This window comes from Aulostomus chinensis, chromosome 1, assembly GCF_037954235.1.
Source record: "Aulostomus chinensis isolate RoL2024-O1b breed Wild chromosome 1, RoL_Achi_v1.0, whole genome shotgun sequence".
Classification (NCBI taxonomy): Eukaryota; Metazoa; Chordata; class Actinopteri; order Syngnathiformes; family Aulostomidae; genus Aulostomus; species Aulostomus chinensis.
The window spans coordinates 46,576,319-46,603,148 of record NC_141320.1 but is presented as its reverse complement, the minus strand read 5'-3'; the positions used below and the strand labels follow the sequence as shown (position 1 = coordinate 46,603,148).

The 26,830-nt window shown below is 39.2% G+C and overlaps 1 long non-coding RNA gene across 1 annotated transcript in view; it reads right to left on the bottom strand.

Moving 5' to 3' along the window:
- Nucleotides 1–1,595: 1,595 nt before the first annotated feature.
- The window catches only part of LOC147271910 (uncharacterized), a 149,232-nt gene continuing 123,997 nt past the window's right edge, over nt 1,596–26,830 (bottom strand). The window contains exon 3 of the long non-coding RNA XR_015115809.1: nt 1,596–1,727. This is a non-coding gene — a long non-coding RNA (uncharacterized LOC147271910). The remainder of the gene's footprint in view (nt 1,728–26,830) is intronic.

Genomic DNA, 26,830 nt, shown 5'->3' with positions numbered 1-26,830 from the left:
AAAATATTGCGACAGTGATGTCGGAAGAATTGGTAATGATCTCAAACTGATGGGACAGTGATGTCAGAAGAATTGCTAATGATCTCAAAATGATGCGACAGTGATGTAGTAAGTGTTTCGAACAACCTCAAAGTGATGCTGACAGTCATGTAGTAAGAGTTGCTACGAACCTCAAAATAATGCTATAGTGATGTCAGAAGAATTGGTAATGATCTAAAATGATATGACAGTGATGTAGTTATAATTGCTAATGAACTCAAAATGATGCTAACAGTAATGTAGTGAAAGTTGCGAGTAACCTAAAAATGATGCTGAGAGTCATGTAGTAAGAGTTGCTAATAACCTCAAAATAATGCTACAGTGATGTTGGAAGAATTGCTATTGATCTCAAAATGATGTGACAGTGCTGGCGTAAGAATTGCTAATGAACTCAAAATGATGCTAACAGTAATGGAGTGAAATTTTCGAATAACCTCAAAATGATGCTAACAGTAATCTAGTAAGAGCTGCTAAAAACCTCAAAATAATGCTACAGTTATGTAGGAAGAATTGTTAATGAATTCAAAAATGATGCTGACAGTGATGTAGTAAGAATTGATAATAAACTCAAAATGATGCTGACAGTGATGTAGTAAGAATTGCTAAAGATCCCAAAATGATGCTGACAGTAATGTAGTGATAGTTGAAACGAGAACAACAAACTGTCCTCTGATGGTTGGACAGGTTGGTTTGGTCCGTCCTCTCACTCATCATTAAAAGCCCTTATTACTTATCATTCATCCAATCTGACACTCACGTCTGCAGTGGGGAATCCCCAGCAACCCGCGGCACACATGGAGCAGTCTCGGCCAATCACGTGGGGCCTGCAGCGGCACCGACCAGCAAATGACTCGCAGGTGTCACTCTCAGCTCCAACCTCATGGCAGGCACAAGGCAGGGCGCCGTTGTTGAAGATAGCCCAAGAGACACAGCTGAGCTGAGACAGAATGGAGACGAAGGACAAGAGGGACGACAGAGAAAAAGGAAACGTTAGCGAGACATTTTAGGAAAATTAGTTGAGTGGGGAAAAGGTTCTTAGCCAAACTTGCTAAATGGAAGGACAACAAAAAACCCAAAGATCTTCAAAAGAAAATTTGCACAAAATGAAACCCTGCAAGAGAAAGTAAATCAAGAACTAAATATTCTTGAGGCTCAGGTCTTTAGTTCCAATGCTTGTAAATGACATCTGAATGCATTCACAACCCAAATCTGAGCAGACAGAAGCGTCCCAGTCAGGCCCAGTTTAGTTCCTCTAGAACATTCAGGGATACAGAACATGGACCAACTCAGGCTTGGAGACACCGACTTGACATGAAAGCTGTTGAGGCCACAGTTGCTGATGAAGTGGTCAGATTTCTCCAGTGGTTCTTGGTTCAGGGAGCTGGAGCTGGAGCTGGAGCTGCTCTCAGGCACCACCAGGACGTGATCCTGGAGAGACAGAAGGAAGAAGTCCAGGCCTGACAGAGGAGAAGGAGGCACAGAGTAGAAACAGCAGATACGTGTGGGGAAAGGGAGAGGGTATCAGTCCAGCAGAGGAGCAGGAAACCTACCACCACAGGGCTCTGCCTGCAGGAACCTGCAGGTGAGGAGGACCTGGTGGTCCGGCACTTCCAGAATGATCTGGTTTTCAGACACCGGCACGTTTCGGCAGCCGTAAGCGTGGGGACAGAAGGAGGCGTTGGCGTGGCCTGAAAGACACAAACAACCATCTCCATTTGAATGTTTCTCAAACAGCCGGAGCAGGAAAGCTAAGATGAATCAAAGATCCTCCACCCTGCCAGATCCGACCCTGGTAATGTAGACCTGCACATGGTGGGTGGGGTGGAGCGGCTGGTGGTGGTGGAGGATGAAGACGTATCTGCCCAAAGCCTGGACACGGTGGAGTCCACCGCAGCGTTCTGAGTAGAAGGATGAGAGCGATGTTCAATTGTACATGTTTTCTTTCCTGAACCGCCAATGTTTCCAATCACGAATCTCAGTCATGAGATTTGAACATCATGAAGGAGTTCAAAAGTGTCAAACGTGGGAGGGAGTTTGGAAACGTGAGGGGACACAGGAGGAGCTACAGGGGGAGGGAAGGTGGATCAGAACCGTTCTAACAAGAGCGCTGAGGGGACACAGGAGGAGCTACAGGGGGAGGGAAGGTGGATCAGAACCGTTCTAACAAGAGCGCTGAGGGGACACAGGAGGAGCTACAGGGGGAGGGAAGGTGGATCAGAACCGTTCTAACAAGAGCGCTGAGGGGACACAGGAGGAGCTACAGGGGGAGGGAAGGTGGATCAGAACTGTTCTAACAAGAGCGCTGAGGGGACACAGGAGGAGCTACAGGGGGAGGGAAGGTGGATCAGAACCGTTCTAACAAGAGCGCTGAGGGGACACAGGAGGAGCTACAGGGGGAGGGAAGGTGGATCAGAACCGTTCTAACAAGAGCGCTGAGGGGACACTGGAGGAGCTACAGGGGGAGGGAAGGTGGATCAGAACCGTTCTAACGAGCGCTGAGGGGACACAGGAGGAGCTACAGGGGGAGGGAAGGTGGATCAGAACCGTTCTAACAAGAGTGCTGAGGGGACACAGGAGGAGCTACAGGGGGAGGGACGGTGGATCAGAACCCTTCAAACAAGAGCCTGAGGGGACACAGGAGGAGCTACAGGGGGAGGGAAGGTGGATCAGAACTGTTCTAACAAGAGCGCTGAGGGGACACAGGAGGAGCTACAGGGGGAGGGAAGGTGGATCAGAACCCTTCTAACAAGAGCGCTGTCCCACTAATGTTCCTCACCAGAATCCTCCTGTCAGGGGGGAACCGTCCATGGGTGCTGATGCAGCGGACTGAAGGTTCAACGTAGTCCATGCTGAACTGGTCTTTAGGCACCAGGTGGACTTTGTGCTAAAAACAGCAGAAAAAAAAGACAAAAAGGGGAGAATTTTAACAAAAGTATGCAAATGAACTGAAGATCAAAATACAAAAAGTAAATCAAGTTTTTCTTCAAATGATTGCCAGCTATTTAGCTAAGAGAAGGACAAATGTCAATCAAGATGTCAGAATGGAACGATCCCACTGGCTTCTGGTCAAGGGAACCATGGAGATGCTAACTTCCTGGTGGACTATCAGGGTGTCTCATCCCTGACATGCTAACTTCCTGTTGGACGATAAGCGTGTCTCATCCCTGACATGCTAACTTCCTGTTGGACGATAAGCGTGTCTCATCCCTGACATGCTAACTTCCTGTTGGACGATAAGCGTGTCTCATCCCTGACATGCTAACTTCCTGTTGGACGATAAGCGTGTCTCATCCCTGACATGCTAACTTCCTGTTGGACTATCAGGGTGTCTCATCCCTGACATGCTAACTTCCTGTTGGACTATAAAGCCTGATTTATGCTTCTGTGTCGAGTAGTATTCATACCTCCGCCGTCGACGCAGACCCCTGAAGACGCTGTAGCCTGAAACGCGCCTCCAAAAAATCCTGCTTACGCATCGCGTCAACGCGTGGTGACGTCAACGTCGAGGACTGTGATTGGTCCGCCCAAAACGTCATTTCCGGTTCAGTCGCAGCACAACACCGCCATTTTCAAAGTTTCTGTGGTGAAGGCTCCAAGAAAAAATGGACCAAGCTGAAGAAAGGATTATCGAGGAGGTGCTCAAGTACGACCACCACTACAACTCCTCTTCGCGGCACTACAAAGACTGACAAATGGCCAACAATTGTTGTCTGTGACCGGAACAAGACAACAAAGACAAAGCCACACCCCCTAGCGGCTTGGCGGTGTATTGCAGAGCAACGCGTTCCCTCGACGCAGAATAAACCAGGCTTTCCAGTCGCACCTGTTTTACCCCCGTGCCAGATAAGGACCCCATCGGGCTGTGCCACTCTGGAGGGAACGCGTCTCACAGTCAGTCAGCGGAACCATGCGGATCCGGGCCGGAGCTGTGGGAAGGAGCGCCAATTGTATCGGGTTGTTGTTTTCTGGACTGCAGCAGAACAGGAGCAGCCGGGACTGGAATGTAGAAGTAGGTTATCTTGAAGTTGACTCAGTTATGATGAACGATATTGTGGTTCAACACTTTAATGAGCTTTAAGGCAAACATATTTCATGAGGAAACAACGCCGGAATTGGACGGATTTCAGCGGCACACAACAACGTATCCGATACACCTCATTGGAAACCTGGTGGTCTAAGACTAAGAAACACCAGTCACCATGAAGAAAGGAACTTTTAGCTGAGCACTCATGTTCTTTTCTGCAGGTTGAATGTCGCATTTGTTGGACAGAAGCGTCTCATCTCAACAAAAGCACCTCTTCAGTGCTGAGGCATGATGGGGCCAGGCATGAGAATGAAGTCCCAGATCCACCAGGATGAACTCAGGTATACAGCCACTCTCCAACTGACTCACAGTTGCTTCGTTGATCATTAATTCCTATTCATTTCTTCTCTCCTTCATCTTTAACCATCCAGCTTCCAGGAAGCAGATGCTGGATGAGGCTCTGCTGAATTTGATCCTGAAGGACTGCCAGACCCTCAGCACTGTTGAGAGGGAAGGGTTCAGGGAACTGGTTCAGGTCCTTGAGCCTCATATGTTTGCCAACCAGAAAGGTTTGTGTGGAAATGATCTAAAGCAGTAGTTGATATCTCCAGTTTATTTCATCTCTAATTTCAATGTATTGATTTACTCTGGGTGTCATTTTCAGACCATCAAACAAACGGTGGTCAAAAAGTACCAGGAGGAACGGGAAGGAGTGAAAAAGGAAGTCCAGCTGCCATGTGGACATCTGTGGACATGGAGGCTCCCTTGGATCTGACCTGTCACTGCATTCGTGAGAATGAATGTGTTGGGAGTGCAAGACTTTCCACAAAGTCACCCTGCTGACAGTTTGGCCCCAGTCCAAAGAGGCATGATGGAGGACTGGGCCATCACCAACAAAGTCAAGTGTCTTGTGAGCGACGCAGCACCAAACATGACAGCATCCACTAGACAGCTCCAAATTCACCACTCAGTCTGCACTGTACATCGTCTGAATCTAGGAGTCAGAAAATCCTGTGATCGGATCCCCACTTCCATCATCAGACACAAAGCCAGGAACACTGTCACATCCTTCAGATCAGCACTACAGCCAAGGAGAAGCTGGCTCAGGTGCAGCAACAGATGGGAGGGCCAACCCTGAAACTCATCAGTGAGGTGCCAACACGCTGGAACAGCACACAAAACTGTCAGGGCTGCATGATGAGAGGGAACCAGTGTGGGAACCTCTGGCCTCTCTAAGACAGATTTGACTCCACTGACAGCTGAGGAGTTCACCACCATAGGAGAAGCACTTCTAGTAAACAGAGGTCATTCTAGTAGCCTGGTCCCTCTGTGGTTGAGCTATAATTTTAGGAAATATGGTCATTATTCAATGGTGACATCTCTCTGCTGAATAATGTAGAACTGAACGGATCCACTGGACCTTCTTTTTACAAACAGCAGCTTGCAGCAGCTGTCCTGAGTGGAAAACTGCACATTTCTGTTGGTGAGAGTTAATCAAGTGATGGACTTTGTCTCTCAACAGAAGCTGTGTGGAAAAACCCTGCAGCTACGAGCGCTTCAGATTCTGAGAGTGATTCTTACGCCATTGGCTGATTTAACCTGGCATCTGACCTTGGAGGTGGCCGAGAGGAGCGTGACATGGCTGCACAGGTAAATCAACTAAAGCAGTGTTAGTCTTTGGCAGCAGGCCAGGCCGACAAATGCTAATGTCTCTGACTGACTGACTGATGAAGTTGGACCATTGGTCAGCCACAATGATGCATGACCACAAATAGTGGCCTGTGTCTTGATGAAGCTCACAAGACTGTTAGCATCATTTTGAGATTCGTAGTAACTCTCACTCCATGACTGTAGCATCATTTTGAGGTTGTAAGCAACTCTCACTACATCACTGTCGCATCATTTCTCAGGTTAGTAGCAACTCTCACCACATCACTGTAGCATCATTTCTTAGGTAAGTAGCAACTCTCATTACATCACCTTTGCATGATTTTGAAATTACTATCAACTCTCACCACATCACTGTCAGCATCATTTTGAGATTAGTATCAACTCTCACTACATCACTTTAGCATCATTTTGAGGATCGTAGCAACTCTTACTACATCACTGTAGCATCGTTTTGAGATTCGTAGCAACTCTCATTACATCACTTTGTCATCATTTTGAAATTAGTAGCAACTCTCATTACTCTCATTACATCACTTTAGCATCATTTTGAAATTAGTAGCAACTGTCATTGCATCACTGTCAGCATCATTTTGACATTAGTAGCAACTCTCACTACATCACCTAAGCATCATTTTGAGATTCGTAGCAACTCTCACTACATCACTTAAGCATCATTTTGACATTAGTAGCAACTCTCGTTAAATCACTGTCAGCATCATTTTGAGATTCGTAGCAACTCTCACTACATTACTGTGGCATCATTTTTAGATTTTTAGCAACTGTTTCCACATGACTGTAAAATCATTTTAGGTTAGTAGCAACTCTCACATCACTGAAGCATCATTTTGAGATTAATTGAAACTCTCATTACATCACTGTAGCATCATTTTGACGTCAGCATAAACTCTCACTATTGTTCTGTCTGCATCATTTTGAGATTCGTAGAAACTCTCACTATATCACTGTAGCATCATTTCTTAGATTAGTAGCAACTCTCACTACATCACTGTAATCATCATTTTGAGGTTTGTCGCAACTTTCATTACATCACTGTCAGCATCATTTTGACATTAGGAGCAACTCTCACTACATCACTGTAGCATCATTTCTTAGATTAGTGGCAACTCTCATTGCATAACTTTAGCATCATTTTGAGATTAGTAGCAACTCTCACTACATCACTGTAATCATCATTTTGAGGTTTGTCGCAACTCTCATTCCATCACTTTTGCATCATTTTGAGATTCGTAGCAACTCCCACTACATTAATGTAGCATCATTTCTTAGGTGAGTTTCAAATCTCATTACATCACTGTCAGCATCATTTTGACATTAGTAGCAACTCTCACTACATCACTGTAGCATAATTTCTTAGGTTAGTACCAGCTCTCATTGCATTACTTGATTATCATTTCTTATTTGAGAAGAAACTCTTATTACATGACTGTCGCATAATTTTTAGATGAGTAGCAACTCTCACTACATGACTGTAACATCATTTTGAGGTTAGGAGCAACTCTCACATCACTGAAGCATCATTTTGAGATTAGTTGAAACTCTCACTACATGACTGTAAGCATCATTTTGAGCATCCCAGCAACTCTCACTACATCACTGTCGCATCATTTCTTAGGTTAGTAGCAACTCTAATTACATCACTTTAGCATCATTTTGAGATTAGTAGCAACTCTCACCACATGACTGTAACATCATTTTGAGGTTAGGAGCAACTCTCACATCACTGAAGCATCATTTTGAGGTTAGTCGTGACTCTCATTACATCACTGAAGCATCATTTTGAAAATAGTAGCAACTCTCACTACATGACTGTAGCATCATTTCTTAGATTCGTAGCAACTCTCATTGCATCACTTTAGCATCATTTTGAGATTCGTAGCGAATCTCACGACATCACTGTCGCATCATTTCTTAGGTTAATAGCAACTCTCATTACATCACGTTCGCATCATTTTGAGGTTCGTAACAACTCTCATTATATCACTGCAAGCATCATTTTGATGTTAGTCGCAGTTTCACTACATCACTGTAAGCATCATTTTGAGGTTCGTCGCAACTCTCATTACATCACTGTCAGCATCATTTTAACATTAGTAGCAACTCTCACTACATCACTGTCGCATAATTTCTTAGGTTCGTAGCAACTCTCATTACATCACTTTAGCATCATTTTTAAATTAGTAGCAACTCTCACATCACTCTAGCATCATTTTGAGGTTCGTAGAACTCTCACCACATCAGTGTAGCATCATTTTGAGGTTTTTAGCAACTCTCACCACATCACTAGAGCATCATTTCTGAGGGTAGTAGCAACTCTTACTACATCACTGGAGCATCGTTTTGAGGACAGTAGTAACTCTTACTACACCACTGTCGAATCATTTAAAGGTTCCTACCAATTTCTCACTACATTACTGTCAGCATTATTTTGAGGTGAGGAGAACTCTCACGACATTACTGTAGCATCAATCTGATGATAGTAGCAACTCTCACTACATGACTGTAGCATCATTTTGAGGTTTTTAGCCACTCTCACTACATCACTGGAGCATCATTTTAATGTTAGTCGCAACTCTCACCACATCACTGTAGCATCATTTTGAGGTTCGTAGCAACTCTCACCACATCACTGTAGCATCATTTTGAGGTTCGTAGCAACTCTCACTACATCACTGTAGCATCATTTTGAGATTTTTAGCAACTCTTTCTACATTATTGTCAGCATGTTTGAGGTTTTTCGCAACTCTCACCACATCACAGTAGCATCATTTGTTAGGTCAATAGCAACTCTCATTGCATTACTGTAGCATCATTTTGAGGTTAGTAGCAAATCTCACTACATCACTGAAGCATTATTTTGAGGGTTGTAGCAACTCTTACTACAAGATTGTCAGCATCACTTTGAGGTTGTTCGAAACTCTTACTACATTACTGTAAGCATCACTGACTTTATGAGCAACTATCACTCCATTACTGTTTGCATCATTTTGAGTGCATTCGCAATTCTTCGGACATCACTGTCGCATCATTTTGAGATCATGACCAATTCATCTGACATCACTGTCGCATTATTTTAAGGTTCATAGCAACTCTTACTACATTACTGTCAGCATCACTTTGAGTTTATTAGCAACTATCTCTACATTACTGTCGCATCATTTTGAGTTTATGAGCAATTCTTATTAAATCATTGTCGCATTATTTGGAGGTTCGTAGCAACTCTTACTACATGACTGTCAGCATCACTTTGAGGTTGTTCGAAACACTTACTACATTACTGTAAGCATCACTGAGATTATTAGCAACTATCACTACATTACTGTTAGAATCATTTTGAGTTTAATTGCAATTCTTACGACATCACTGTCGCATCATTTTGAGATCATTAGCAATTCTTCCGACATCACTGGTGCTTTATTTTGAGGTTCGTAGCAACTCTTACCACATGACTGTCAGCGTCACTTTGAGGTTATTCGAAACTTTCACTACATCACTGTCGCATCAGTTTGAGATCATTAGCAATTCTTCCCACATCACTGTCGCATTATTTTGAATTCATTAGCAAGTCTTACTACATTACTGTCAGCATCACTGAGTTCATTAGCAACTATCACTACATTACTGTTAGCATCATTTTGAGTTTAATAGCAATTCTTACTTCATCACCGTCAGCATCATTTTTAGGTTACTCGCAACTCTAACCACATGACTGTCAGCATCACTTTGAGGTTATTCGAAACTTTCACTCCATTACTGTTAGCATCATTTTGAGTTCATTAGCAATTCTTACTACATCACTGTCGCATTATTTTGAGGTTCGTAGCAACTCTTACTACATTACTGTCAGCATCACTTTGAGGTTGTTCGAAACGTTTACTCCATTACTGTTAGCATCATTTTGAGTTCATTAGCACTTCTTACTCCACCACTGTCGCATCATTTTGTGATCATTAGCAATTCTTCCGACATTACTGTTGCATGATTTTGAGGTTAGTAGCAACTCTTACTACATGACGATCAGCATCCCTTTGAGGTTGCTCGAAACACTTACAACATTACTGTAAGCATCACTGAGTTTCTTAGCAACTATCACTACATTACTGTTAGCATCATCTTCAGTTCATTCGCAATTCTTCCGACATCACTGTCGCAATATTTTGAGGTTCGTAGCAACTTTAACTACATTACTGTCGCATTATTTTGAGGTTCGTAGCAACTCTTACTACATGACTGTCAGCATCACTTTGAGGTTATTCGAAACGTTCACTCCATTATTGTTCGCATCATTTTGAGTTCATTAGCAATTCTTACTAAATCACTGTCGCATCATTTTGAGATCATTAGCAATTCTTCTGACATCATTGTCGCAATATTTTGACGTTCGTTGCAACTCTTACTACATCACTGTAGCATTATTTGGAGGTTAGTAGTGACTCTTACTACATGACTTTCAGCGTCACTTTGAGGTTGTTCGAAACACTTACAACATTACTGTCAGCTTCTCGAGTTTATTAGCAACTATCACTACATTACTGTAAGCATCATTTTCAGTTCATTAGCAATTCTTACTACATCACTGTCAATTCATTTTGAGATCATTAGCAATTCTTCTGACATCACTGTCGCATCATTTTTAGGTTCGTAGCAACTCTTGCTACATTACTGTCAGCATCACTGAGTTCATTAGCAACTATCACTACATTACTGTTAGCATCATTTTGATTTTAAAGCAATTCTTACTTCATCACCGTCAGCATCATTTTTAGGTTACTCGCAAATCTAACCACATGACTGTCAGCATCACTTTGAGGTTATTCGAAACTTTCACTCCATTACTGTTAGCATCATTTTGAGTTCATTAGCAATTCTTACCACATCACTGTCGCATTATTTTGAGGTTCGTAGCAACTCTTACTACATTACTGTCAGCATCACTTTGAGGTTGTTCGAAACGTTTACTCCATTACTGTTAGCATCATTTTGAGTTCATTAGCACTTCTTACGACATCACTGTCGCAATATTTGGAGGTTCGTAGCAACTCTTGCTACATGACGATCAGCATCCCTTTGAGGTTGCTCGAAACACTTACAACATTACTGTAAGCATCACTGAGTTTATTAGCAACTTTCACTACATTACTTTTAGCATCATTTTGAGATCATTACCAATTCTTCTGACATCACTGTCGCATTATTTTTAGGTCCGTAGCAACTCTTACTACATTACTGTTGCATTATTTTAAGTATCGTAGCAACTCTTCCTACATTACTGTCAGTATCACTTTGAGTTTATTAGCAACTATCTCTACATTACTGTTAGCATCATTTTGAGTATATTAGCAATTCTGACGACATCACTGTCACATCATTTTTAGATCATTAGCAATTCTTCTGACATCACTGTCACATTATTTTGAGGTTCGTCGCAACTCTTACCACCTTACTGTGTCATTATTTTAAGGTTTGTAGCAACTCTTTCTACATGACTGTAAGCATCATTGAGTTTATTAGCAACTATCACTACATTACTGTTAGCATCATTTTGAGTTTATTAGCAATTCTTCTGACATCACTGTCGCATCATTTTTAGGTTCGTAGCAACTCTTACTACATGACTGTCAGCATCACTTTGAGGTTGTTCGAAACACTTACTACATTACTGTCAGCATTACTGAGTTCATTGGCAACGTTCACTCCATTACTGTTAGCATCATTTTGAGTTCATTAGCAATTCTTACTACATCACTGTCGCATCATTTGAGATCATTACCAATTCTTCTGACATCACTGTCGCATCATTTTGAGGTTCGTAGCAACTCTTACTACATGAATCTCAGCATCACTTTGAGGTTGTTCGAAACACTTACTACATTACTGTAATCATCACTGACTTGATGAGCAACTATCACTACATTATTGTTAGCATCATTTTGAGTTCACTAGCAATTCTTCCGACATCACTCGAATTATTTTGAGGTTCGTAGCAACTTTTACTACATTACTGTAGCATTATTTTGAGGTTCGTAGCAACTCTTACTACATGACTGTCAGCATCACTTTGAGGTTATTCGAAACTTTCACTCCATTACTTTTAGCATCATTTTGAGTTCATTAGCAATTCTTCCGACATCACTGTCGCATTATTTTGAGGTTCGTAGCAACTCTTACGACATGACTGTCAGCATCACTTTGAGGTTATTCGAAACACTTACTACATTACTGTAAGCATCACTGAGTTTCTTAGCAACTTTCACTACATTACTGTTAGCATCATCTTGAGTTCATTAGCGATTCTTCTGACATCACTGTCGCAATATTTTGAGGTTCGTAGCAACTTTTACTACATTACTGTCGCATTATTTTGAGGTTCGTAGCAACTCTTAGTACATGACTGTCAGCATCACTTTGAGGTTATTCGAAACGTTCACTCCATTACTGTTACCATCATTTTGAGATCATGACCAATTCTTCTGACATCACTGTCGCATCATTTTGAGATCTTTAGCAATTCTTCCGACATCACTGTCGCATTATTTTGAGGTTCGTAGAAACTCTTACTACATGACTGTCACCATCGCTTTGAGGTTATTCGAAACACTTACTACATTACTGTAAGCATCACTGAGTTGATTAGCAACTATCACTACATTACTGTTAGCATCATTTTTAGTTCATTAGCAATTCTTCCGACATCACTGTCGCATCATTTTGAGATCATTAGCAATTCTTCTGACATAACTGTCACATCATTTTGAGGTTCGTAGCAACTCTTACTACATTATTGTTGCATTATTTTAAGTTTCGTAGCAACTCTTACTACATTACTTTCAGCATCACTTTGAGTTTATTAGCAACTATCACTACATTACTGTTAGCATCATTTTGAGTCCATGAGCAATTTTCACGACATCACTGTAGCATTGAATTGAGTTCATTAGCAAGTCTTACTAAATGACTGTCAGCATCACTTTGAGAGCGTTCGAAACTCTTACTACATTACTGTTAGCATCATTTTGAGTTCATTAGCACTTCTTACTCCACCACTGTCGCATCATTTTGTGATCATTAGCAATTCTTCCGACATCACTGTCGCAATATTTGGAGGTTCGTAGCAACTCTTGCTACATTACTGTTGCATGATTTTGAGGTAAGTAGCAACTCTTACTACATGACGATCAGCATCACTTTGAGGTTATTCGAAACTTTCACTCCATTACTGTTAGCATCATTTTGAGTTCATTTGCAATTCTTACTACATTACTGTTGCATGATTTTGAGGTTAGTAGCAACTCTTCCTACATTACTGTCAGCATCACTTTGAGTTTATGAGCAACTATCTCTATATTACTGTTAGCATCATTTTGAGTTTATTAGCAATTCTGACGACATCACTGTCACATTATTTTGAGGTTCGTAGCAACTCTCACTACATGACTGTAAGCATCATTGAGTTTATTAGCAACTATCACTACATTACTGTTACCATCATTTTGAGTTTATTAGCAATTCTTCTGACATCACTGTCGCATTATTTTGAGGTTCTTAGCAACTCATCCTACATGACTGTCAGCATCACTTTGAGGTTATTAGCAACTATCACTACATTACTGTTAGCATCATTTTGAGATCATTAGCAATTCTTCCGACATCACTGTTGCATTATTTTGAGGTTCGTAGCAACTCTTACTACAGGACTGTTAGCATCATTTTGAGATCATTCGCAATTCTTCCGACATCACTGTTGCTTTATTTTGAGGTTCGTAGCAACTCTAACCACATGACTGTCAGCATCACTTTGAGGTTATTCGAAACTTTCACTACATCACTGTCGCATCAGTTTGAGATCATTAGCAATTCTTCCCACATCACTGTCGCATTATTTTGAATTCATTAGCAACTCTTACTACATTACTGTCAGCATCACTTTGAGGTTATTCGAAACTTTCACTCCATTACTGTTGGCATCATTTTGAGTTTAATTGCAATTCTTACGATGTCATTGTCGCATCATTTTGAGATAATTAGCAATTCTTCCGACATCACTCGAATTATTTTGAGGTTCGTAGCAACTCTTACTACATCACTGTCAGCATCACTTTGAGGTTATTTGAAACGTTCACTCCATTACTGTTAGCATCATTTTGAGATCATTACCAATTCTTCTGACATCACTGTCGCATCATTTTGAGATCTTTAGCAATTCTTCTGACATCACTGTCGCATCATTTTGAGGTTCGTAGCAACTCTTACTACATGACTGTCAGCATCACTTTGAGGTTGTTCAAAACACTTACTACATTACTGTAATCATCACTGACTTGATTAACAACTATCACTACATTACTGTTAGCATCATTTTGAGTTCATTAGCAATTCTTCCGACATCACTCGAAATATTTTGAAGTTCGTAGCAACTTTTACTACATTACTGTCGCATTATTTTGAGGTTCGTAGCAACTCTTACTACATGACTGTCAGCATCACTTTGAGGTTATTCGAAAGTTTCACTCCATTACTGTTAGCATCATTTTGAGTTCATTAGCAATTCTTTCTACATCACTGTCACATCATTTTGAGATCATTAGCAATACTTCCGACATCACTGTCGCATTATTTTGAGGTTTGTAGCAACACTTACTACATGACTGTCAGCATCACTTTGAGGTTATTTTGAAAGTTTCACTCCATTACTGTTAGCATCATTTTGAGTTCATTAGCAATTCTTACTAAATCACTGTCGCATCATTTATATATCTTTAGCAATTCTTCTGACATCACTGTCGCATTATTTTGAGGTTCGTCGCAACTCTTACCACCTTACTGTGTCATTATTTTAAGGTTTGTAGCAACTCTTTCTACATGACTGTAAGCATCATTGAGTTTATTAGCAACTATCACTACATTACTGTTAGCATCATTTTGAGTTTATTAGCAATTCTTCTGACATCACTGTCGCATCATTTTTAGGTTCGTAGCAACTCTTACTACATGACTGTCAGCATCACTTTGAGGTTGTTCGAAACACTTACTACATTACTGTCAGCATTACTGAGTTCATTGGCAACGTTCACTCCATTACTGTTAGCATCATTTTGAGTTCATTAGCAATTCTTACTACATCACTGTCGCATCATTTGAGATCATTACCAATTCTTCTGACATCACTGTCGCATCACTTTGAGGTTCGTAGCAACTCTTACTACATGAATCTCAGCATCACTTTGAGGTTGTTCGAAACACTTACTACATTACTGTAATCATCACTGACTTGATGAGCAACTATCACTACATTATTGTTAGCATCATTTTGAGTTCATTAGCAATTCTTCCGACATCACTCGAATTATTTTGAGGTTCGTAGCAACTTTTACTACATTACTGTAGCATTATTTTGAGGTTCGTAGCAACTCTTACTACATGACTGTCAGCATCACTTTGAGGTTATTCGAAACTTTCACTCCATTACTTTTAGCATCATTTTGAGTTCATTAGCAATTCTTCCGACATCACTGTCGCATTATTTTGAGGTTCGTAGCAACTCTTACGACATGACTGTCAGCATCACTTTGAGGTTATTCGAAACACTTACTACATTACTGTAAGCATCACTGAGTTTCTTAGCAACTTTCACTACATTACTGTTAGCATCATCTTGAGTTCATTAGCGATTCTTCTGACATCACTGTCGCAATATTTTGAGGTTCGTAGCAACTTTTACGACATTACTGTCGCATTATTTTGAGGTTCGTAGCAACTCTTAGTACATGACTGTCAGCATCACTTTGAGGTTATTCGAAACGTTCACTCCATTACTGTTACCATCATTTTGAGATCATGACCAATTCTTCTGACATCACTGTCGCATCATTTTGAGATCTTTAGCAATTCTTCCGACATCACTGTCGCATTATTTTGAGGTTCGTAGAAACTCTTACTACATGACTGTCACCATCGCTTTGAGGTTATTCGAAACACTTACTACATTACTGTAAGCATCACTGAGTTGATTAGCAACTATCACTACATTACTGTTAGCATCATTTTTAGTTCATTAGCAATTCTTCCGACATCACTGTCGCATCATTTTGAGATCATTAGCAATTCTTCTGACATAACTGTCACATCATTTTGAGGTTCGTAGCAACTCTTACTACATTATTGTTGCATTATTTTAAGTTTCGTAGCAACTCTTACTACATTACTTTCAGCATCACTTTGAGTTTATTAGCAACTATCACTACATTACTGTTAGCATCATTTTGAGTCCATGAGCAATTTTCACGACATCACTGTAGCACTGAATTGAGTTCATTAGCAAGTCTTACTAAATGACTGTCAGCATCACTTTGAGAGTGTTCGAAACTCTTACTACATTACTGTTAGCATCATTTTGAGTTCATTAGCACTTCTTACTCCACCACTGTCGCATCATTTTGTGATCATTAGCAATTCTTCCGACATCACTGTCGCAATATTTGGAGGTTCGTAGCAACTCTTGCTACATTACTGTTGCATGATTTTGAGGTAAGTAGCAACTCTAACTACATGACGATCAGCATCACTTTGAGGTTATTCGAAACTTTCACTCCATTACTGTTAGCATCATTTTGAGTTCATTTGCAATTCTTACTACATTACTGTTGCATGATTTTGAGGTTAGTAGCAACTCTTCCTACATTACTGTCAGCATCACTTTGAGTTTATGAGCAACTATCTCTATATTACTGTTAGCATCATTTTGAGTTTATTAGCAATTCTGACGACATCACTGTCACATTATTTTGAGGTTCGTAGCAACTCTTACCACATTACTGTGTCATTATTTTAAGGTTCGTAGCAACTCTCACTACATGACTGTAAGCATCATTGAGTTTATTAGCAACTATCACTACATTACTGTTACCATCATTTTGAGTTTATTAGCAATTCTTCTGACATCACTGTCGCATTATTTTGAGGTTCTTAGCAACTCATCCTACATGACTGTCAGCATCACTTTGAGGTTGTTCTTAGCACTTACTTCATTACTGTAAGCATCACTTTGAGTTTATTAGCAACTATCACTACATTACTGTTAGCATCATTTTGAGATCATTAGCAATTCTTCCGACATCACTGTTGCATTATTTTGAGGTTCGTAGCAACTCTTACTACAGGACTGTTAGCATCATTTTGAGATCATTCGCAATTCTTCCGACATCACTGTTGCTTTATTTTGAGGTTCGTAGCAACTCTAACCACATGACTGTCAGCATCACTTTGAGGTTATTCGAAACTTTCACTACATCACTGTCGCATCAGTTTGAGATCATTAGCAATTCTTCCCACATCACTGTCGCATTATTTTGAATTCATTAGCAACTCTTACTACATTACTGTCAGCATCACTTTGAGGTTATTCGAAACTTTCACTCCATTACTGTTGGCATCATTTTGAGTTTAATTGCAATTCTTACGATGTCATTGTCGCATCATTTTGAGATAATTAGCAATTCTTCCGACATCACTCGAATTATTTTGAGGTTCGTAGCAACTCTTACTACATCACTGTCAGCATCACTTTGAGGTTATTTGAAACGTTCACTCCATTACTGTTAGCATCATTTTGAGATCATTCCCAATTCTTCTGACATCACTGTCGCATCATTTTGAGATCTTTAGCAATTCTTCTGACATCACTGTCGCATCATTTTGAGGTTCGTAGCAACTCTTACTACATGACTGTCAGCATCACTTTGAGGTTGTTCAAAACACTTACTACATTACTGTAATCATCACTGACTTGATTAACAACTATCACTACATTACTGTTAGCATCATTTTGAGTTCATTAGCAATTCTTCCGACATCACTCGAAATATTTTGAAGTTCGTAGCAACTTTTACTACATTACTGTCGCATTATTTTGAGGTTCGTAGCAACTCTTACTACATGACTGTCAGCATCACTTTGAGGTTATTCGAAAGTTTCACTCCATTACTGTTAGCATCATTTTGAGTTCATTAGCAATTCTTTCTACATCACTGTCGCATCATTTTGAGATCATTAGCAATACTTCCGACATCACTGTCGCATTATTTTGAGGTTTGTAGCAACACTTACTACATGACTGTCAGCATCACTTTGAGGTTATTTTGAAAGTTTCACTCCATTACTGTTAGCATCATTTTGAGTTCATTAGCAATTCTTACTAAATCACTGTCGCATCATTTATATATCTTTAGCAATTCTTCTGACATCACTGTCGCATTATTTTGAGGTTCGTAGCAACTCTTAGTACATGACTGTCAGCATCACTTTGAGGTTACTCGAAACACCTACTACATTACTGTAAGCATCACTGAGTTGATTAGCAACTATCACTACATTACTGTAAGCATCATTTTGAGTTCATTAGCAATTCTTCCTACATCACTGTCGCATCATTTTGAGATCATTAGCAATTCTTCCAACATCACTGTCGCATTATTTTGAGGTTCGTAGCAACTCTTACTACATGACTGTCAGCATAACTTTGAGGTCGTTCGAAACACTTACTACATTACTGTAAGCATCACTGACTTGATTAGCAACTACCACTACATTACTATTAGCATCATTTTAAGTTCATGAGCAATTCTTCCGACATCACTGTCGCAATATTTTGAGGTTCGTAGCAACTTTTACTACATTACTGTTGCATTATTTTGAGGTTCGCAGCAACTCTTCCTACTTGACTGTCAGCATCACTTTGAGGTTGTTCGAAACACTTACTACATTACTGTAAGCATCACTGACTTGATTAGCAACTACCACTACATTACTGTTAGCATCATTTTAAGTTCATGAGCAATTCTTCCGACATCACTGTCGCAATATTTTGAGGTTCGTAGCAACTTTTACTACATTACTGTCGCATTATTTTGAGGTTCTTAGCAACACTTACTACATGACTGTAAGCATCACTTTGAGGTTATTCGAAAGTTTCACTCCATTACTGTTAGCATCATTTTGAGTTCATTAGCAATTCTTACTAAATCACTGTCGCATCATTTTGAGATCATTAGCAATTCTTCCGACATCACTGTCGCATTATTTTGAGGTTCGTAGCAACTCTTACTACATGACTGTCACCATCAGTTTGAGGTTATTCGAAACACTTAATACATTCCTGTAAGCCTCACTGAGTTGATTAGCAACTATCACTACATTACTGTTCGCATCATTTTTATTTCATTAGCAATTGTTCCGACATCACTGTCGCAATATTTTGAGGTTCGTAGCAACTTTTACTACATTACTGTCGCATTATTTTGAGGTTCGTAGCAACTCTTAGTACATGACTGTCAGCATCACTTTGAGTTCATTAGCAAGTATCACTACATTACTTTTAGCATCATTTTGAGGTTAGAAGCAACTCTCACTACATGACTGTCAGCGTCACTTCGAGGTTGTTCGAAACACTTACTACATTACTGCTAGCATCACTGAGTTGATTAGCAACTATCACTACATTACTTTTAGCATCATTTTGAGTTTATTAGCAACTATCACTACATTACTGTTAGCGTCATTTTGAGTTTATTAGCAATTCATAGACAGCACTGTAGCATTAAATTGAGGTTCGTAGCAACTCTTACTACATCACTGTCGCATTATTTTGAGGTTCGTAGCAACACTTACTACATGACTGTAAACATCACTTTGAGGTTATTCGAAACTTTCACTCCATTACTGTTAGCATCATTTTGAGGTTATTTGAAACTCTTACTACATTACTGTAAGCATCACTGACTTGATTAGCAACTATCACTACATTACTTTTAGCATTGTTTTGCGTTGTTGAGCAATTCTCACGACATCACTGTAGCATTAAATTGAGTTCATTAGCAACTCTTACTAAATGACTGTCAACATCACTTTGAGGTGATTCGAAAGTTTCACTCCATTACTGTTAGCATCATTTTGAGTTCATTAGCAATTCTTACTACATCACTGTCGCATCATTTTGAGATCTTTAGCAATTCTTCTGACATCACTGTCACATTATTTTGAGGTTTGTAGCAACTCTTACTAATTTACTGTCGCATTATTTTGAGGTTCGTAGCAACTCTTACTACATGACTGAAAGCATCACTTTGAGGTTATTCGAAACACGTACTACATTACTGTAAGCATCATTGAGTTGATTAGCAACTATCACTACATTACTGTTAGCATCATTTTTATTTCATTAGCAATTGTTCCGACATCACTGTCGCAATATTTTGAGGTTCGTAGCAACTTTTATTACATTACTGTCGCATTATTTTGAGGTTCGTAGCAACACTTACTACATGACTGTAAGCATCACTTTGAGGTTATTCGAAAGTTTCACTCCATTACTGTTAGCATCATTTTGAGTTCATTAGCAATTCTTACTACATCACTGTCGCATCATTTTGAGATCATTAGCAATTCTTCTGACATCACTCTCACATTATTTTGAGGTTCGTAGCAACTCTTACTACATTATTTTTGCATTATTTTGAGGTTCGTAGCAACTCTTACTACATTACTGTCAGCATCACTTTGAGTTTATTAGCAACTATCACTACATTACTGTTAGCATCATTTTGAGTTCATGAGCAATTCTCACGACATCACTGTAGCATTGAATTGAGTTCATTAGCAACTCTTACTAAATGACTGTCAGCATCACTTTGAGGTTGTTCAAAACTCTTACTACATTACTGTAAGCATCACTGAGTTTCTTAGCAACTATCACTACATTACTGTTGGCATCATCTTGAGTTCATGAGCAATTCTTCCGACATCACTGTCGCAATATTTTGAGGTTCGTAGCAACACTTACTACATTACTTTCGCATTATTTTGAGGGTTGTAGCAACTCTTAGTACATGACTGTCATCATCACTTTCAGGTTATTCGAAACTTTCAGTACATTACTGTAAGCATCACTGACTTGATTAGCAACTATCGCTACATTACTGTTAGCATCATTTGGAGTTCATTAGCAATTCTTCCGACATCTCTGTCGCAATATTTTGAGGTTCGTAGCAACTCTTACCACATGACTGTCAGCATCACTTTGAGGTTATTCGAAAGTTTCACTCCATTACTGTTAGCATCATCTTGAGTTCATTAGCAATTCTTACGAAATCACTGTCGCATCATTTTGAGATCTTTAGCAATTCTTCTGACATCACTGTCGCATTATTTTGAGGTTCGTAGCAACTCTTACTACATTACTGTCGCATTATTTTGAGGTTCGTAGCAACTCTTCCTACATGACTGTCACCATCACTTTGAGGTTATTCGAAACACTTACTACATTACTGTATGCATCACTGACTTGATTAGCAACTACCACTACATCACTGTCGCATCACTTTAAGTTCATGAGCAATTCTTCCGACATCACTGTCGCAATATTTTGAGGTTAGTAGTAACTTTTACTACATTACTGTCGCATTATTTTGAGGTTCATAGCAACTCTTAGTACATGACTGTCAGCGTCACTTTGAGGTTATTCGAAACACTTACTACATTACTGTAAGCATCACTGAGTTGATTAGCAACTATCACTACATTACCGTTAGCATCATTTTGAGTTCATTAGCAATTCTTCCGACATCACTGTCGCAATATTTTGAGGTTCGGAGCAACTTTTACTACATTACTGTCGCATTATTTTGAGGTTCGTAGCAACTCTTACTACATGACTGTAAGCATCATTTTGAGGTTATTCGAAACTTTCACTCCATTACTGTTAGCATCATTTTGAGTTCGTTAGCAATTCTTACTACATCACTGTCGCATCATTTTGAGATCATTCGCAATTCTTCTGACATCACTGTCACATTATTTTGAGGTTCCTAGCAAGTCTTACTAAATGACTGTCAGCATCACTTTGAGGTTGTTCGAAACACTTACTACATTACTGTAAGCATCACTGAGTTGATTCGCAACTACCACTACATTACTTTTACCATCATCTTGAGTTCATTAGCAATTCTTCCGACATCACTGTCACAATATTTTGAGGTTCGTAGCAACTTTTACTACATTACATTCGCATTATTTTGAGGTCTGTAGCAACTCTTACTACATTATTGTTGCATTATTTTAAGGTTCCTCGCAACACTTACTACATGACTGTCAGCATCACTTTGAGGTTATTCGAAACTTTCACTCCATTACTGTTAGCATCACTTTGAGTTCATTCGCAATTCTTATTACATCACTGTCGCATCATTTTGAGATCATTAGCAATTCTTCCAACATCACTGTCGCATTATTTTGAGGTTCGTAGCAACTCTTACTACATGACTGTCAGCATAACTTTGAGGTCGTTCGAAACACTTACTACATTACTGTAAGCATCACTGACTTGATTAGCAACTACCACTACATTACTATTAGCATCATTTTAAGTTCATGAGCAATTCTTCCGACATCACTGTCGCAATATTTTGAGGTTCGTAGCAACTTTTACTACATTACTGTTGCATTATTTTGAGGTTCGCAGCAACTCTTCCTACTTGACTGTCAGCATCACTTTGAGGTTGTTCGAAACACTTACTACATTACTGTAAGCATCACTGACTTGATTAGCAACTACCACTACATTACTGTTAGCATCATTTTAAGTTCATGAGCAATTCTTCCGACATCACTGTCGCAATATTTTGAGGTTCGTAGCAACTTTTACTACATTACTGTCGCATTATTTTGAGGTTCGTAGCAACTCTTAGTACATGACTGTCAGCATCACTTTGAGGTTATTCGAAACACTTACTACATTACTGTAAGCATCACTGAGTTGATGAGCAACTATCACTACATTACTGTTAGCATCATTTTGAGTTCATTAGCAATTCTTCCGACATCACTGTCGCAATATTTTGAGGTTCGTAGCAACATTTACTACATTACTGTCGCATTATTTTGAGGTTCGTAGCAACACTTACTACATGACTGTAAGCATCACTTTGAGGTTATTCGAAAGTTTCACTCCATTACTGTTATCATCATTTTGAGTTCATTAGCAATTCTTACTACATCACTGTCGCATCATTTTGAGATCTTTAGCAATTCTTCTGACATCACTGTCGCATTATTTTGAGGTTCGTAGCAACTCTTACTACATTACTGTCGCATTATTTTGAGGTTCGTAGCAACTCTTCCTACATGACTGTCACCATCACTTTGAGGTTATTCGAAACACTTACTACATGACTGTAAGCATCACTGACTTGATTAGCAACTACCACTACATTACTTTCGCATCATTTTAAGTTCATGAGCAATTCTTCCGACATCACTGTCGCAATATTTTGAGGTTCGTAGCAACTTTTACTACATTACTGTCAGCATCATTTTGAGGTTGTTCGAAACACTTACTACATTACTGTAAGCATCACTGAGTTGATTAGCAACTATCACTACATTACTGTTAGCATCATTTTGAGTTCATGAGCAATTCTTCCGACATCACTGTCGCAATATTTTGAGGTTCGTAGCAACTTTTACTACATTACTGTCACATTATTTTGAGGTTTTTAGCAACACTTACTACATGACTGTAAGCATCACTTTGAGGTTATTCGAAAGTTTCACTCCATTACTGTTAGCATCATTTTGAGTTCGTTAGCAATTCTTACTACATCACTGTCGCATCATTTTGAGATCATTAGCAATTCTTCCGACATCACTGTCGCATTATTTTGAGGTTCGTAGCAAGTCTTACTACATGACTGTCAGCATCACTTTGAGGTAGTTCGAAACACTTACTACATTACTGTAAGCATCACTGACTTGATTAGCAACTACCACTACATTACTGTTAGCATCATCTTGAGTTCATTAGCAATTCTTCCGACATCACTGTCGCAATATTTTGAGGTTCATAGCAACGTTTACTACATTACTGTCGCATTATTTTGAGGTTCGTACCAACATTTACCACATGACTGTGAGCATCACTTTGAGGTTATTCGAAAGTTTCACTCCATTACTGTTTGCATCATTTTGAGTTCATTAGCAATTCTTCTTACATCACTGTCGCATCATTTTGAGATCTTTAGCAATTCTTCTGACATCACTGTCGCATGATTTTGAGGTTCGTAGCAACTCTTACTACATTACTGTCGCATTATTTTGAGGTTCGTAGCAACTCTTACTACATTACTGTCAGCATCACTTTGAGGTTGTTCTAAACTCTTACTACATTACTGTAAGCATCACTGAGTTTCTTAGCAACTATCACTACATTACTGTTAGCATCATCTTGAGTTCATTAGCAATTCTTCCGACATCAGTGTCGCAATATTTTGAGGTTCGTAGCAACTTTTACTACATTACTTTCGTATTATTTTGAGGTTTGTAGCAACTCTTACTACATTAATTTTGCATTATTTTAAGGTTCGTAGCAACACTTACTACATGACTGTAAGCATCACTTTGAGGTTATTCGAAAGTTTCACTCCATTACTGTTAGCATCATTTTGAGTTCATTAGCAATTCTTACTACATCACTGTCGCATCATTTTGAGATCATTAGCAATTCTTCTGACATTACTGTCGCATTATTTTGAGGTTCAGAGCAACTCTTAGTACATGACTGTTAGCATCACTTTGAGTTTATTCGAAACGTTCACTCCTTTACTGTTACCATCATTTTGAGTTCATTAGCAATTCTTACTAAATCACTGTCGCATCATATTGAGATCATTAGCAATTCTTCTGACATCACTGTCACATTATTTTGAGGTTCGTAGCAACTCTTACTACATTACTGTCAGCATCACTTTGAGTTTTTTAAGCAACTATCACTACATTACTGTTAGCATCATTTTGAGTTTATGAGCAATTCTCACGACATCACTGTTGCATTGAATTGAGTTCATTAGCAACTCTTACTAAATGACTGTCAGCATCACTTTGAGGGTGTTTGAAACTCTTACTACATTACTTTTAGCATCATCTTGAGTTAATTAGCAATTCTTCCGACATCACTGTCGCATTATTTTGAGGTTCGTAGCAAGTCTTACTACATGACTGTCAGCATCACTTTGAGGTTGTTCGAAACACTTACTACATTACTGTAAGCATCACTGACTTGATTAGCAACTACCACTACATTACTGTTAGCATCATCTTGAGTTCATTAGCAGTTCTTCCGACATCACTGTCGCAATATTTTGAGGTTCGTAGCAACATTTACTACATTACTGTCGCATTATTTTGAGGTTCGTAGCAACACTTACTACATGACTGTAAGCATCACTTTGAGGTTATTCGAAAGTTTCACTCCATTACTGTTAGAATCATTTTGAGTTCATTAGCAATTCTTACTACATCACTTTCGCATCATTTTGAGATCTTTAGCAATTCTTCTGACATCACTGTCGCATTATTTTGAGGTTTGTAGCAACATTTACTACATTACTGTCGCATTATTTTGAGGTTTGTAGCAACTCTTACGACATTATTGTTGCATTATTTTAAGGTTCGTAGCAACACTTACTACATGACTGTCAGCATCACTTTGAGGTTATTCGAAACGTTCACTCCATTACTGTTAGCATCGTTTTGAGTTCATGAGCAATTCTTACTAAATCACTGTCGCATCATTTTGAGATCTTTAGCAATTCTTCTGACATCACTGTCGCATTATTTTGAGGTTCGTAGCAACTCTTCCTACATGACTGTCACCATCACTTTGAGGTTATTCGAAACACTTACTACATTACTGTAAGCATCACTGACTTGATTAGCAACTACCACTACATTACTGTTAGCATCATTTTAAGTTCATTAGCATTTCTGCCGACATCACTGTCGCATCATTTTGAGATCTTCAGCAAGTCTTCCGACATCACTGTCGCATTATTTTGAGGTTCGTAGCAACTCTTACTATGTGACTGTCAGCATCACTTTGAGGTTGTTCGAAACACTTACTACATTACTGTAAGCATCACTAACTTGATTAGCAACTACCACTACATTACTGTTAGCATCATTTTCAGTTCATGAGCAATTATTCCGACATCACTGTCGCAATATTTTGAGGTTCGTAGCAACTTTTACTACATTACTGTTGCATTATTTTGAGGTTCGTAGCAACTCTTAGTACATGACTGTCAGCATCACTTTGAGGTTATTCGAAACGTTCACTTCATTACTGTTAGCATCATTTTGAGTTCATTAGCAATTCTTCCGAAATCACTGTCGCAATATTTTGAGGTTCGTAGCAACTCTTAGTACATGACTGTCAGCATCACTTTGAGGTTATTCGAAACACTTACTACATTACTGTAAGCATCACTGAGTTGATTAGCAACTATCACTACATTACTGTTAGCATCATTTTGAGTTCATTAGCAATTCTTCCGACATCACTGTCGCAATATTTTTTGGTTCGTAGCAACTTTTACTACATTACTGTCGCATTATTTTGAGGTTCGTAGCAACTCTTACTACATGACTGTCAGCATCACTTTGAGGTTATTCGAAAGTTTCACTCCATTACTGTTAGCATCATTTTGAATTCATTAGCAATTCTTACTACATCACTGTCGCATCATTTTGAGATCATTAGCAATTCTTCCGACATCACTGTCGCAATATTTTGAGGTTCGTAGCAACTCTTACTACATTATTGTTGCATTATTTTAAGGTTCGTAGCAACTCTTACTACATTACTGTCAGCATCACTTTGAGTTTATTAGCAACTATCACTTCATTACTGTTAGCATCATTTTGAGTTGTTGAGCAATTCTCACGACATCACTGTAGCATTAAATTGAGTTCATTAGCAACTCTTCCTAAATGACTGTCAGCATCACTTTGAGGTTGTTCAAAACTCTTACTACATTACTTTAAGCATCACTGAGTTTCTTAGCAACTATCACTACATTACTGTCAGCATCACCTTGAGTTCATTCGCAATTCTTCCGACATCACTGTCGCAATATTTTGAGGTTCGTAGCAACTTTTACTACATTACTGTCGCATTATTTTGAGGTTCGTAGCAACACTTACTACATTACTGTCAGCATCACTTTGAGGTTATTCGAAAGTTTCACTCCATTA